This window comes from Natrix helvetica (assembly GCF_964273705.1).
Source record: "Natrix helvetica genome assembly, chromosome: 2".
In the NCBI taxonomy this organism is placed as follows: Eukaryota; Metazoa; Chordata; class Lepidosauria; order Squamata; family Natricidae; genus Natrix; species Natrix helvetica.
Window position 1 is genome coordinate 182,939,675 of NC_138552.1, and position 16,424 is coordinate 182,956,098.

Here is a 16,424-nt window from a genome sequence, read left to right on the forward strand (position 1 = left end):
CCAGTATCCTCCACAACCTCTTCATGCCCTTAACAGTACTTTTACAATTTCCCCCCAACCTCACTACCCCTCCACAGCCTTCATAGCAGCTTTAGAATTCCGTCAGTTGCTACATGGCTTCACAAACCTCAGGGTATGGCATATGAAATAGAACCCCCAGGGTTTTGTGAAGGGCTAGGGAGCCAAGCTTCCTGACCTCACCCTAAATGACAAAGGGGTCATCACAACCACAATGGTTACAAGGCATCCAAACAAAACTTACATCATCAATCCCACAAAACAACCACACTACACTCAACCCTTGCTAACATATAAGACTTCTGAACACCTCTTTGCTATTCAAAACTGCTGTAATAATGCAAAGTAATCTTGCTATATTTTGGATTTTTTCAGTTTAATCAATTTGCCAACAATTGTACCTTATAATTTATATAGGCTATCCCTTACAAGCTTGCATGTTTATAATTTTAATATTTTGCATTAATATCTCTGCAAATATTTTTTCTTTAAAAACAAACAAACCCAAAGTCTACTTTTTATTCCTTGTTAAGTTTTCAAGACAAGATGACAATGCTAATCAGAAGAAATTATGGAAAATAAAACAAGGTTTGGGAGCCCTTCTTCTCCCATTCACTAGGGTTAAGAGAAAGGATGTAAAGTACTGCCTCCTTAGGAATAGATGGTGATAGGAAGAATTTGTTACCATTATTATGTAATTAACATTACTCTATGGGATAGGAGTCAGGGCCAGGATGTGATGACCTAAAGGATTTCTGGTAGCAGTGGTTTATAACCTGACTCTTCCATGGATCAGTAATGTTGCTAGACAAACATTTCTTTTGTTTAATCACAAATATATTAAAACCTCATGAATGTTGTATGTAGGGCTACAACATGTCTCTTAAAACACTGTAAAGCATGAAGAAAGAAATGAGGATGTGTCTCAGATCCCAATTCTATATCGCAGGGATGTCAAACTCATGTTGCCATGGTGGCATACGTGAGATATCAGGACTCTTTCCCCCTTTGCTAAACTGGGCGTGGACCTGGCCAGTGCGCGATGTATCTGGCCCACAGGCCATGAGTTTGACAGCCCTGCTGTACAGAGTCAGCATATGGACCATTGGGAAAGAAAAACACAGGAGAAAGATTAGCATCATGGTGACCAATGACAATGCCTAATTTTAAGCAATATATATGCATGTATGTGTGTGTGTATGTATGTATGTGTATGTGTGTGTGTGTGTGTGTGTTGTATTTGTGCTGATAAATAAATAAAGGGAGACTAGTATAGATCTATTTCAAGCTATTTAGCTCTCATCAGCTAGCCATACCCTTACTGGGATTTGAACCTGGGCTGTATTACATATTAGGCAGGAGTCTTAGCCACTAAGCCACAGGCTCTCCTCCTTATCAGCTGAGCTAGGGAAATAGGTATGTATTTGTGTTACAACCCCTGGTATGCCCAAATATGGGAGGAAGCTCACTACTCCCTCTTTCTGTCCTTTGGCTCATTACAGAAAACCATCCAGGCAGAAAACCATATTTTGATTTTTAATGTTGCCTTTTTATATTTGTCTTGTATTTGTGCTGATAAATAAATAAAGGGAGACTAGTATAGCTCTATTTCAAGCTAATTAGCTCTCATCAGCTAGCCATACCCTTACTGGGATTTGAACCTGGGCTGTATTACATATTAGGCAGGAGTTTTAGCCATTATCCCATATTGAAGCCTCTGGAGGGCCTCTGAGTGGGGCTGGGGGGGCTATTTTCACCATCCCCAGACTCCTATAAAGCCTCTGGAGTCTGGGGAGGGTGAAAAAAGTACAGCAAAACTGGGGGGTAGAGCTGGTCATGTACGCATGCATGCTGGGGTCGAGCACATTGCATTATGGGTGTTGCACGCCCGTGCATGACCCCCCTGTGCTCCCCCCTGCTTTTGGCACGTGAGCCACAAAAGTTTTGCCATCACTGGACTAGCACATATGTGCGAGGGGAACCTTTACCTTTACCTATAATAAAATCAAAAATATTATGTCAGTCACCACCCATATAATACATGGACAGTTTTGATCTAATTAAACACTGCAATATTTCAATGTTGAAACTTCATATATTATTGATGACTAAGGTTGTGTGAATTGGATTTGCAACAGGAAATAGCCCATGATTGTTTTAATTCACAAACAATTATCTGTTCTGCCCTCACAGCTATTTTTTGGTCTGATCCCAGTTTTTAAAATGGGAAACTCTGATACCCTGACATTGATCCCTATAACTACAAATCTGCAAATATCTTGCCCTTGCCCACTGGACATGTGTGCCTTGGCTATAAAATATTATTGAAAGGACAATCAAAAGGTAGAAGATTTCTAAAAAAAAAAACACCTTGCGATGTTGAAATAGCTGTGTTCTCTGTTCCTTGGAATCAGATAGTTTCTAAAGTTTGCAGTTTGTTTTATTGATGCCCCTACAGATCTGTGATTTGACACGTTCTGTTTCACACACGGATATATTGGAAAGATAGCTCTACCTCAATAAAGATATTCAACCATGTGTGAGCATTACTTTTCAGTTCCATTGATGTTGCCTCAACTAGTCACTTGGGTAATGTGCAGAACAAATGGGCCTTTGGCAGAAAAATAGCATGGCGGCTCATAAATAATGAAGCTACAGGCATTTTCCAGACATAGGATGGTGATAGACTCCCAGTCACCTGTATTAAAACATAAACAAACCAACCTAGGGAGAAAGAGAGCATAAATAGTTCGCATTTGAAGTGTGAGCTTTATTCGCATGGCAATATGCAGAAAGGCATAGCTTGATGGAAAAGCTTTTGAAGCAGCCTTGGCAGGAAGCTCATTTTGATCCCTTGTCATCTATTCTTTTACCTTTCTAATTCAACCTCAGCCTGAAGTTACCAACTTTCTGTGATTTTCACTTCACAGTCGCAGTCATAAAGGCGTAAGAGTTTCATCCTTCAAATTAAAAAAAAAAATTGCTCCAAGCAATTGCCTTTTTAGATGGGATTCTTGTACTTGGGAGTCCATTTCTGTGCTATTCATAATCTACCAGAGCGATGCTCTAATTCACATTCGGCTCAGGAGAGGAGGGCTGTGGTGAGATTACTATTTTTCACGCCATCTAAAATGGCCTACTGTGATTTGACATCATTCCCAAGCTTTCTAGATTTAAAAAAGATGTTCTTACTGACAATGTACAGTGAAATTTTAAACTGTGGCTGTTTAGGCATTATGCATCCTTCTCAAGGGGGTCACATTTCACCTGAGTGCATTTGTGTGTTTTCCCAAAAAGGGAAAGGTAAATAGAAATGGAAAACAAAGGGTAATTGAATACTCCTAGATCAGGGGTGTCAAACTCAAGGCCCGCAGGCTGGATATGGCACACAGGGTGCTTAGATCTAGCCTGCAAAGCCCCCTGAAAATACCATTACTTCTGCCAATGAAAATGGAGCTTGGGAGGGCTGCACACAGCCTGCCCAAGCTCCATTTTTGATGATAGAGGGCTGCAGAAAGATCTCCCCATTCCTGCCTGGGCCACTGCAGGTGCCCCCAACATGAGTGACATTGAGCTGCCACACCTACCCAGCCCCCTGAGGTCGAACACAACTCTGATGTGGCCCTCAATAAAATTGAGTTTGACCCTCTGCCCTAGATGAATACCAAAGAAGAATGCATATGAGAAAGATAAAAACATTTCATTTTGAAAATTCAGACTATAATCTGATTAATGCTTTCAGTTCTCAGCATTCAGGCTATGTATGTGCAACTCAGTGGTTGCAGTGAAAAGATGCAAAGCCAAAAAGGTTAAAGGTTAAGTTGCTAAGATGCAGAATGTAAGAAATTGTATCCTTAGAGATGGGGAGTAAATTGAGGTAAATATTGTGGAAAGAGAAAAAAAAATGTCTTCTTAGACCTGCTGATATCCAGCTATACTTTAATTAGCCCTAGCCCCTAAAATTGAGGTACTATGGACCAGTGACGTGCGGTGAGGTTTAAGGCTGGTGATGTCATCAGCGTGAGCCGCAGTCCCCTTCATGTTGACTCAGGAAGGAGGGGAATTGGACCATGTCAGCCTCCCTCCTGCGCACGTCCCATTCCCCGACTTCCTAAGTCAACATGAAGGGGACTGCGGCTCACGTTCCGCGGGACCGCGGCTCATGCTCCGTGATCCCTCCTCCGCGATCCCTCCAGCCTCCCTCCTGTGCACGTCCCATTCCCCGCATTCCTAAGTCAACATGAAGGGGACCACGGAGCGCGCTCCACGGGACCGCGGCTCACGCTCCGCGATCCCCTTCATGTTGACTCAGGAGTCAGGAAGGAGGGGAATTCCCCTCCTTCCTGACTCCTGAGTCAACATGAAGGGGACCGCGGAGCACGCTCCGCGGGACCGCGACTCATGCTCCGCGATCCCCTTCATGTTAACTTAGGAAGGCGGGGAATGGGACGTGCGCAGGAGGGAGGCTGAGGCTAGAGGAGCCTCCTGCACACGTGGTCCCATTCCCCTCCTTCCTGACTCCTGAGTCAACATGAAGGGGACCACGGAGCGCTCCCATTCCCAACCACGTGTGCAGAAGGCTCCTCAGCGCCTTTTCCCTTTTCCCTTTTTAAAAAAAAATTCATGATGAGAGCGGTGAGGCTCTGCCTCCCCTGCCTCCCCTAACTGCACGTCCCTGCTATGGACAGGGGATAGAATGGAGCAAAAGAAGAGACTTAACTGAGAAGCATATAAAAGAACTAACTGTTCAAATGTGGCATGGGAGAAAAAGTAAGTATGGGAAGAAGGAGGGAGAAAAAAAGGTTTGAAACCAGCAAAGGGAAAATCCTCCCTCTCTACTATTAGGAAGACTACTTTGAATAAGCAAAAGGCATGGAGTACAAAGAAAACAAGAGAACTGGTTGATAACTTGGCCTCTGTAGAGCATGTAAAGTTTCACCCATAAGAGAACGCTGCAGTAGATTTGGCTGAGAGCAAACCAATGTTTAGCTGGAAACTAAATTTTGATTCAGTTGAGCCAGAGAGGTAGGAAGTCCAACCATGAAAAAGGGATCAAGTTCCATTAACCCTTAACCACAAACGTACTATTTTGGCTACGCTGTTTCAGACATGAGGTCATAATGACCACTCATACAATTTTCTTAATCTATGAAAATAATAGGTGAAAAGGAGAGTGATACAGTTACTAAAACTACTGTATATGTAGAGACTGTAGGCACTTGCAAAAGGTGGTTTGTGGAGGTGGGGGGAGAGTAAATTTGTTTAATATGCCCTGGGATTTAGAAATACACTGCATCTTTATGGAGACTGCTTGATCCATTATGTAAGAAGACAACTACTAATTATGAGTAAGCCTCCCAAAGCTTCCCATTAAATTTAAATAGCTATTGAAGAGCAACCACCTCTCAGATTGGAGGAGAGCTTAAGTGAGGAATCAGCCTGGATTCATTACATAAACACAAGAGGACTAAGTCTGAACTCTCTTGAATGCCTTAGAGCCCAGGGGTCAAACTCAGGTCGTTACGGTGGCATTACATGACGTATCGGGACTTTCCCCCCTTTGGTAGGGAAAGGTAGGGAAAATCTCACCCTATAGAACTACCAGTAGTAGCCACTGAAAGAACTTTACAATAGAATATGAGCACCAGACTCTACAGTACTATACATACCACTAGCTAACACTGAGTCTTCAACGGGGGCATGGGCATGGCCAGTGGGTGACGTATGGGGTTCATGGGCAGGGAGTTTGACAGCTCTGCCTTAGAGCCATATCGGATTTTCCCAGGTGAAAGCTGCCACTAAGGGGAGGGTACTGTATTATAAGCAGGAAACCATAAAGAAGCTACTAGTTTGAAGTCTACATGTGTGGATCTGGTTGCTCATGCCTGAATACTGCTGAAATTGAGAAAATAACTTTTTAACATTTAGTTGTTGATGGAAGTTTTGGCAGCTGTTTTGTTTAAAGTTAGAGTTGAAAGAATCCCATTTGGGCCAATTATGGAGATAATTAGTTCAAACTTAGGACAAATTGATGTGCTCCAAAACACTTTTCACTCAAATTTTGTGGCAGGAGACAGTTTTATTTCACAAACCAGAAGAAAAATTGCTATCCAAACCAAAGATTAAGGATCAATGTTGTTCTTTTCTTTCTGAATTTTGATATATAAACATTTTAGCAGCCACTCAACATATTTTGGATGAATTCCCTTCTGAGTCTTACTCACATGAACAAGCATGATGAATTCTTGTAATATTTCACATACATTTTACCCCAGCTCCTGCCTCTGCTTTTGCAAGATGGTGCAAATTCTTGTTTGGATTAACTTTGATTTAACTGCCTTGTGATATAATGTCAAAATTCCTTTCAGGACAATGCTCAGATTTGACCATTACTTAGGTAACCAGTCCAGAGAGCAGTCCATGCTTCTTCTTCTTCTTTTTTTTTAAAGATATTTTTACACACATTTCATGTTTAAGTTCTGGGTGAAGAATAAAAGGTGCTAATAGTAGGCTGAAAAGTTGCTGGGAAATTGGATATACTAGCAGAATGCTGCGGTACTACCAGTGGTGGGATTTAAAAAAATGTTACTACCGGTTCCAGCATGGCTTTTTGGGTGTGGCTTTGGGGGCATGGCAGGGAAGGATATTGCAAAATCCCCATTTCCTCCCCACCCCAATCACCTGCTTTCCAGCTCTGTTCTCCTGTGCAGGGCAACAAAAGAATATCAGCTGAAAGATAGCAGGGGTGAGGACAGCCTATTTGCTGGTTCTCCGAACCACTCAAAATTTCTGCTACCAGTTCTGCAGAACCTGTAAGAAATGTCTGAATACCATCTCTGGTACTAGCTAAAAATATCTGGACACCATCCAATGCAGCTCTTTGAAGGAGATGGACCATTATTAAATATGATAAATTAATAAAGAAGGAAGAAGAAAATACTGGGAAGATGAATGAATCAGGTAGAGCAACAGCAGAAAGATGACCCCCCTCCCCAATCCTGGCTTATGTCCTAATTATATTACTTGATGCCAGAACACTTGGGGGGGGGGCAAGGAATCAGGGTCTTCTACCCATCCCTGAATTTTGCATAAACAGTGCTATCCCTTAAATAACTGTATTTGTATGTTTTTGTAGTTAATCTCTGGGAAGGGAAAGAGAAAAAAATGTCTGTGTTGGAAAAAATTTCAGATGTAATGAGAATTCAGGTTTAACAAATAGTACTTCTTTCTGAATGATGAATTGAATTATGATTCTTGTATAAGGTAAAGGTTCCCCAAAACATGCGTACTAATCTTTAATGGCTTAGGGGGCGGTGCTCATCTCAGTTTCTAAGCCGAAGAGCCAACGCTGTCTGAAGACATCTCCATGCTCATGTGGCCAGCATGACTAAATGCCAAAGGCACACAGAACACTGTTACCTTCCCACCAAAGGTGGTCCCTCTTTTTCTACTTGCATTTTTATATGCTTTTGAACTGCTAGGTTGGCAGAAGCTGGGACAAGTAACGGGAGCTCACTCTGTTATACGGCGCTAGGGATTTGAACCGCTGAATTGCCGACCTTCTGATCGATAAGCTCAGCATCTTAGCCACTGAGCCACTCGTCCTTTCAGATTTTTTCTAAAATATTTTATCAAAGATTTTTGCATATTTTCCTGTTATAATTTTGCATGAACCCAAAAACCTAATTATAAACATTGTACAATAAACATTACCTTGATGCTGCATGACCATAAGGGGTCTCACATGGGAACATACAGTGCTTTTATCCAATTGAGGGTTTGATAATATTGAATAAAATGACAGTTGATTGGGAAAAAAAAGTCTGAATCCATAACTGGATTTTCAAATGTGAAACTTCATTTCTCCGTGGAATTTCTCCACTGATTTGTAAACATGAAGTCATAAATTTCTATGCATTGATCTTCTTATACAAAACAGTGATTGTATTTTTGTACACGTATATAGAAGAGAAGGACAACTAACAGGCAATGAGGTCAGGGGACTAAGAACCACCACAAATCATACTATACTATATTATGTCTGAAATATTAATGGGGAAGACTATATAATAAGGGCAAGTTCAAAACATATTCCCCTGCAATGGAAAACGTCTCAATCCCTTTTAAAACAAGGCCAACTCCTTCTCCCAAAGGTGCTTTTTTTAAGGGACAACTGGACTTGCACATACACATTCAGTCACCCACCTCCAAACCCTCTGCTGACAGCATTTACTTCTTTCCAATTTCCAATTGTCTTCAAAGCTCAGCAAATTGGAAATTAAGCTTTTAATAACCATGAACAATAAGCTGTGAAGATTTTGTTTAGCTTAAAAGGCTAAAGTAACATGTAAATTATGCTTTATCCAGCCAAAGTTTCTGCTGACATTTCAGGTGAAACATGGGTAAGAAATGTGGGTCAGGATGGTATCCAAATGAGACTCACATAATTTAATTCAACCTGGAAATCATTTATGGAATGCAGTTCTACAAATACTGTATTTGTATAATTATATTTATCTTAATATAATGCTACATTCTGCAGAATTCATTAAATAAGGATATAATTTTTAGGCTACACAGAAAACTTTTGTTAATGGTTCGCTCTGATTTATACTATTTTGGCCACTTTAGTTAAATGTTGAATATTGACCATCTTAATAAGGGCTTTGATATCACACATTTATACATGAAATTTTAATATGCAGCTCTAATCTAATGTTACTTGAAATATTTATTCAGTTTTATTCATCTTGCATTCATCCCATGTTTTTAAATGACTACTGAAGCAAATAAATAGAAAATAAAGCAAATTTTAAAAAGCCTCCTGAAGTATTGCAATACTGGATGTCTTTGTACATATAAAGAAATTCCAAGGAGGTCCTGGGGAAAGTTATCTGTCAAGAGGGAAATGAAAGAACTTTACAATTTTACAAAATACGCTCTACCTCTTTTCTACATATGTCATGGTGTTGCATGTACACATGAGCAAAGCTTACATCATAAAGGTGTACATTTTGTCATTTAAACCAAAGCAACTAATTTTGCAGATGCCTCTGTTATATATTTTGTTTTGTGGGGATTGTTCAGTAGAATGAAAAAGAACAGAACTTAAGATCAGACCATATACCATTTAGACCATCAGACCATTTAGATATTTGTAGTGGCACCTGACTTTAAAATACCTAGAACATTTAATAGAAATTTAAATAGTTCCTAAATTAAGTCACCAATTCCTCCTCAATACATATTTTTAAAAGATTAGTTATCATCTCTTATGCTGCAAATGCAATCAGTGTGGAATTACATTAGCACATGTGCCTTAGTTGTCTTCAGTTAGTTCCTTTTTTCAGTTAGAGTTTGCTACTGGCTGAAGAAGGTTTTGGCGAGAAAGGTACAGTTTTAAAAATTTTAATGTGTTTATATTGGACTACTGATTTACAAAGAGCTTTGGACATGTATATGTTTGCACCACTGGAGGAAAGATGAATATGCCAGTACTTTTATTCAGTTATTTTGTTCTTATGTTTTTAACAGTTGTAATTATATAACCCAAATGAGGAAAGAAAACCAGAATCTTCTGAAGTGGGCGGCCATAACAAATTTAATAAAGTAATAACGATGATGGTGATGAAAGGATTGTATAGCAAACCTATATAAAGGTTGGTTAATTTGTCAACTCTCCGCTTTTGAAATTGCTTCTCATCTATGGAAGCAAACAAAAGAGAAAGTATATTATTTATCATCATTATCTAAATTAACATTATTTTTTAAAAAATGAGGCATGGTTAATGCTATTATGGTATTATTTACACCATCCATAGTGATTATGTGAGATATGGCAGTTACACAAATATGATTAAACAAATAACATGCAATAAAAATTGCTTTGTTTTTTCCCTTTTCGTTCCCTTCTTTTTATTCATTCTACCGTATTAGCATGCATTAAGCCTTTATAGTATTTGAATTGACACACATTTTGGATTTTCTTTTTAATGTTCGATAATTTAAAAAAAAATATTAACAGAAACAAGCAGAGTTTCTGGTCCTCAAGATATATACATTTTAAAAGTGATACTTTGGCCAATCATCATCAAAGACTTTCATGTGACCCATATTTTATTTTATTTATGTGTTTATTTTATCTTATGCATATTCCAGTGTAGAAGAACACTCAGAAAGAAAGAAAAAAATGAGTGGAACTTTTCACTCATATTACAGAAGGGCACAAATGATATGTTGCGTGATGGAATTATAATCTGATGAATGAACATTGCTGAGACCTTATTAAATAGACTGGTTGATCAATTCTTCATTGAAAGAGTGTTGCATTATTTCCATTTCAATAATGGGGGGACGGGACAGAGGAAGGTTTCTCAAGTGATGTCACCTAAAAAGACAACTTTGGAGCAGTCTTATTGATGTCCGGAATGATACAAAAATAACCATAATTTCTTCTGTCTAAATTATTTTTGCCAGGAAGAAATTAAAATTATAGATCTTTGGCAATGATGGAGAACTTCTGGGAATCATTTTCATCTAGATCAGGAGTGTCCAAACTTGGCAACTTTAAGACTTGTGGACTTCAACTCCCAGAATTCCCCAGCAAGCTGGGGAATTCTGGGAGTTGAAGTCCACAAGTCTTAAAGTTGCCAAGTTTGGACACCCCTGATCTAGATAATGATTATTAGAGGTGTGCATTGTCCAGCTTGAAAGATCTCCTTTAACTTTCAGTTGAATTGTGGTAATTTTATTTGAAGTGTCCTGACTTTGCTGGAGCTAGAGTTTAGGCTATGTTTAGGCTAGAAATTGCAACATTTTATGGAAAGAATACTTTTAGTAAGAATGGGAACGCATCAGACTATTTGGTGAGATTGTAGCAGTTTATTTCCCAAGTTGACACTGCTATTCCGAATTGAAAGTTTTGTAGGGCATATAATAATTATATGTTTTACCCCACTGAGATACTTCAAGAGTAGGCTTGCTGACCTATAAGCAGTTATCGTCTTAATTTTTATTTTATTTTGATTGATCTTATTAGCTTTTGACATCCAATTCCAATTCCAATTCCAGGTTTGGTCATCTATGAAATTCCCTCTACCATAGGAAATATCACCTGATCAGCACCAAATAGTGATCCATGATCATATTTTCAGATTCCATGGTATCTTTTATAAGAGTAGATATTGATATATTGGTACAAATTAGTCTGTTATGTGTAATTACACAATTGCTGATTGATATGCCAACAGTATTGAAGCCAGGAATTGAAAACTTGTTCACCCTTACTATAAATACTGTATTGTTACAGTAGGTGAAACGATTCATAATGTTATTTTCAGAATGAAGCTCAAAGCTGTGAATTTTGAATGGAATATTTGCGGATTAGCAAATGACAAACCAGTCTCAGAAGTGCCTGGTAATGACAAGGTACAGGTAGTCCTTGATTTACAGCAGTTTGTTTAGTGACTGTTCAAAGTTTCAACGGTACTGAAAAGAGTAACTAGTGATGGTTTTTCACACTTATAACCATAGCAGCATCCCCATAGTCATATGATCAAAATACAGGGGCTTGGTAACTGACTCATATTTATGACACTTGCAGTGTCCAGGGGTCATGTGATTACCTTTTACAACCTTCTGAAAAGCAAAATCAATGGGGAAGCCAGATTCACTTAACAACCATGTTACTAACTTAACAACTGCAGGGATTCACTTAAAAAATGTGGCAAGAAAAGTCATAAAATGGGGCAAAACTCATGTAACAAACTTCTCACATAGCAACATAACTTTTGGGCTCAATTGTGATCAAGTAAGTCAAGTACTACCTGTATTGAATAAATACCAGGATAATTAATAGAAGCATGGAAATGGTTAAGACAGAAAACCTAGAAATCAAAGCATAAATGTATGTCAGCTATGAAGACATGAGAAAGATGACTAAGGCATCAATGGATGTGCTAGTATTGCTGCTGCCACAGGAACTATGGCAAAATCTGGATGCAATAGCAGAGCATAGGATAAAACGGCATATTTTGTAACCACACAAGTCTGGGATAAGAGGCAAATTGGGTAAAGCATCAAAATATTAATGCTACTCCTTCCTTGAATCCATTATAGGTACATAGGCCTTTGTTCTAAAGACAGCAAAAGACCAGGACTAACTCACAATAACTAAAATAGATGTTTCTGATTAGATTTTTATGTTGGCGCCTAATAATGGAAACTATGAAGACTTTGATAATAACCCCCAAAAGGAATATCTAGCAAGAGAAGGATAAGAATAAAAAAAATCAGTACTCAATTATGATTAATGTTATTGATTTATACTGTGTAGGTTTAGTTGCCTTTTATTGATCCAGAGCTTGTATTTTGTCCTTTGCTATGTGAAAAATAATGCATATCTTATAGAGGAAAAAGAAACAATAATAACAGAAAGGTATAAAACATTGAACAAAACTAAAGTGTTAATGTTGAGCAAGACGAAGGAGGAAAAAAAAACCCTTAAATCTATGAATAAAGAAAAAAGAAACAAAAGAAAAGAAAACTGAAAATACAGGAAAAATTGTACTGCAGAATACTGTTTGCTACTAAACTGCTAATGAATGACAAGGGAATATCTTGGATTATTATTGGTATTCTTGCTATTGTTTCAAATATGTTTTATTCTTGCTTTTTATTTTGTTTAAACCTTAGTCATTTTTTATATTCAAAGTCCCATCCAATTTGGAATGGGATATATGTATTTGTTAAATAATCTCCCCCTGATCAGAATATGATAAGATTTCTTCCTTGAACTGTCATCCTCAGAGATATATATCAAAGTCTGCAAAGAAAAGAGCCCTTTTAGTGACAGTTTCCAATTTATCAGAATGTAGTAAAAAATGAAGTTCATCTGGTACCCATGGCTGTGTAATTTAAATTCCCAGATGAATATGCCTTTATATTCACAGAAGTAATCTATTATTTATCTATCTACTGTATCTATCATTCATCTACCTTCCTATCTACTTATCTTTATGCATTTACTTTTACTCTCTCTGTAACTACTATTCATTCATTCATTCTTTTTTCTTTATTTATTTTTATTAAGAATTTTTCACACAATAGAAGAAACTGAAAGGAAAGGAGGAAAGAAAGAACAGGAACACAAATTGAAAAGTACAAGAAAAGAAAAAGAACAAAAGTTTTAAAAAATGCTTATTTTCACTGGCCACCAAACATAATAAAGGCATGTATTTGTATTTTCATTCTTATTTTTATATGATCTTTTATAGTCGATCAGAAAGGTCGACAGTTTGGTGGTTCGAATCCCTAGCGCCGCATAACAGAGTGAACTCCCATTACTTGTCCCAGCTTCTGCCAACCTAGCAGTTCGAAAGTATGTAAAATACAAGTAGAAAAATAGGGACCACCTTTGGTGGGAAGGTAACCGCGTCCTGTGAGCCTTTGGCATTTAGTCATGCTGGCAACATGACCACAGAGATGTCTTCGGACAGTGCTGGCTCTTCTGCTTTGAAATGGGGATGAGCACTACCTCCTAGAGTTGGGAACGACTAGCACATATGTTCGAGGGGAACCTTTATCTTTACCTTTTTATAGTCTTACTCCCGGTAATATCAGCTGCTGTCCTGGGAATCCTATTGACCAAAGGTCTGCCACTTTCATTGAATAACAGACAGCTATAAATCCTCAGTGCAGAGTTCTCTTTATATAAAAATAATTCTGCAGCTCAGATGTAGAACAGTAATTTGCATTTATAAAATCCTGAATTCAGTCCCTGGCATATATCTCTGATAGCGCTGGGAAACATTCCTATCTGAATTGTTGATTCTGCAAGCCAACCAGTAAGTATAGTGTAGCTAAAGCTTGATCAGGGAAGGGGAACCTGAGGCTACAAAACATCATCTCTCAATTGTTTTGCATTGATGAGGGATGGTGGGAATTATAGCTCAGCATTATCTGGAGGTCCATAGTTTTATTTATTTATTCATTGGATTTTAATACTGCTTGACCTTGAAACCACTCTGGGTAGAGTACATAATTAAAAGAATACATAATTAAAAAGTATATTAAAAGCAAACAGAACACACAGACAAGAGCCATACAAATAAAATATTGGGTTCCACAAACCCACAAACCCAGAGATGGGAAGACAGCCTGGTCTTAGGAGTCATCCAAACCACTTCAGGATTATGGTTTGCATGTGTCTCCGAGGGGATACTGTTCAGAGGGCAGAGGCCATGACAGAAAAGGCATACTTTTTTTGGTCCCACAAGATGATGAATGTTTAATTGAAGAGACTCTGAATGCACCCAGTTTGCCTGATTGTATCAGGCAAATAACAGAAAGTTTCTCAGATAATAGGCTCCACACCATGAAGGGATTTATAGGTAACAATCTTCCTTTTGAATGTCCCAAAGGTGCTTTTTCAAGAGGCAACTGGACTTTCTGGTTTTCTTTGAAGACATTTCGCTTCTCATCTAAGAAGCTTTTTCAGCTCTGACTGGATGGTAGGGAATGGAAGGATTCATATTCCTTGCAGACAGCTGGCCATTTGCGTTCTTTTATGACTCTTTTATAGAGTCATTGATGCCACTTGGAGGAGTTTTGGCTGTGTCCTCAGGGTCACCTGAGTAATACAAACAGGTGTGGAGCCTTCTAGGAACTGCTGAAGGGAGTGTGTTGTGGAGTTGTGTTTTCTGCAGGATGTTTTCTGCCCTGTCTCCCTTCACTGTTGAATAGAGATACAGACTGTTTGGGGATGATCTCAAGGGGATGAGTCTGGGTTGTCTAAAGTGCAAATGGTTTCTGTAGTGTGCAATTTTTCTGGATATCTGTTCATACTCCTGCACCATTTGAAGGGTGCTCATCCTATAGTACATAACTAAATGTTTATAGAGATTTTCAGTCATCTGCGTCATGGTTCTCTCAAAAGTGCTTTTTTCAAAAGTCAACTGGACTCTCTTGTTTTCCTTTGAAAATGTTTTGCTTCTCATCCAAGAAGCTTCTTCATCTCTGACTGGATGGTGGGGAATGAAAGTCCAGTTGCCTCTTTAAAAAGCTCCTTTGGAATAACCATGACCTGGATGACTGAGAATCTTCATTGACATCATCTTGAATTACATCTGGAAGCTGACCAGTGTAGCTTGTAAAGCAGCAATCACACCTGGGCATAATGAAAAGCACTATTACTGGCCATGTCACTGGATTTTGGACAACCTGTAGCTTCTGGGTAGTCTTCAGGGGCAACCCCATGTAGAGCACATTATAAGAGTACAACTGTGACATGAATGGTCATTTGAAGAGTCTCTTGGTTGAGGAAAGAGCACAACTAGTATATAAAGTGGAACTTTGTATAAGGTCAACTTGTGGAAAGGTCCTCCTGGCCATACCAGCTCCATACCTTTTGAACTGCAAATCTAAGAGTAAGCAAGCAAGCAAGCAAGTTCTGTGCTAATCTCAAATGGAAAAAATTCTATGTAAGACCAAAAGTGAAAATGTCCTAAGCCCAGGTATCCCAAATAACCAGAGAAACTGAGTCTTGTCAGGACTGTGGCTGAATCTGTTGCTCCTCTTTCAGATAAGGCCTACCATCAGACACTGGTTCAGAACATTAATAGCGTCACCTGTGCAACCCAAGATTGAGATGTACAATAAAATATCATTAGCATACTGATGATACTGGCTCCTGAACTGTTGTTTATCAAGAGAGGTGAGCCTGTCAGACCTTCAGGTGTACTCCAGGTTAGGGGCTGTGCATGTGATCTATCCCTTCCTATCCACACGGTCTGGTACTGACTGCTGTCCACCTTTGAAGTAACACACAAGGCAGATTCCTCTATTCTAAATCATCATCATATATAAGAATGATATTATTAACCCACGGCATTTTAGTGCACCTATAAAATGGACCTTTTGGTATATTTATATTGTGGCATTTAAAATCTGATCAGAAATAGATCAGGCTCTTTTTGCTTATTTTGCCTGTCTGGTAAATATATTTTCATCAGAAAATGTAGTGAAGAAAAGCTGCTGATTGGGAGACATCAAGTCACTTCATTATCTCTTCAAAGTTTCCAACGATATAGTCAGGAGAGAATGCTGCATTGCACAGCTTCTCCATTGATGTCAATGTGATAAAAGATTTATGTTACAAACTGTGTGTATAAAGCATAGTCTCTAGTGAGAATGAAAAGCAGAATGATTTATTCTTCTGAATAATTTTAAGCATCACCAGTTTGGTTAACAGAACAAATTTGCCAATAGATATTAACTCTTACATTCCTTACTACACTAAGAAGAATTGTCTAAAGTTACAAGATGATGAGTATAGCAAAGAGAAGAAGTAAACTTAATTTCTGGGCGGGTAAGGGGGGTGGGATTTTAAGGTATGGGGAGAAAAAAAA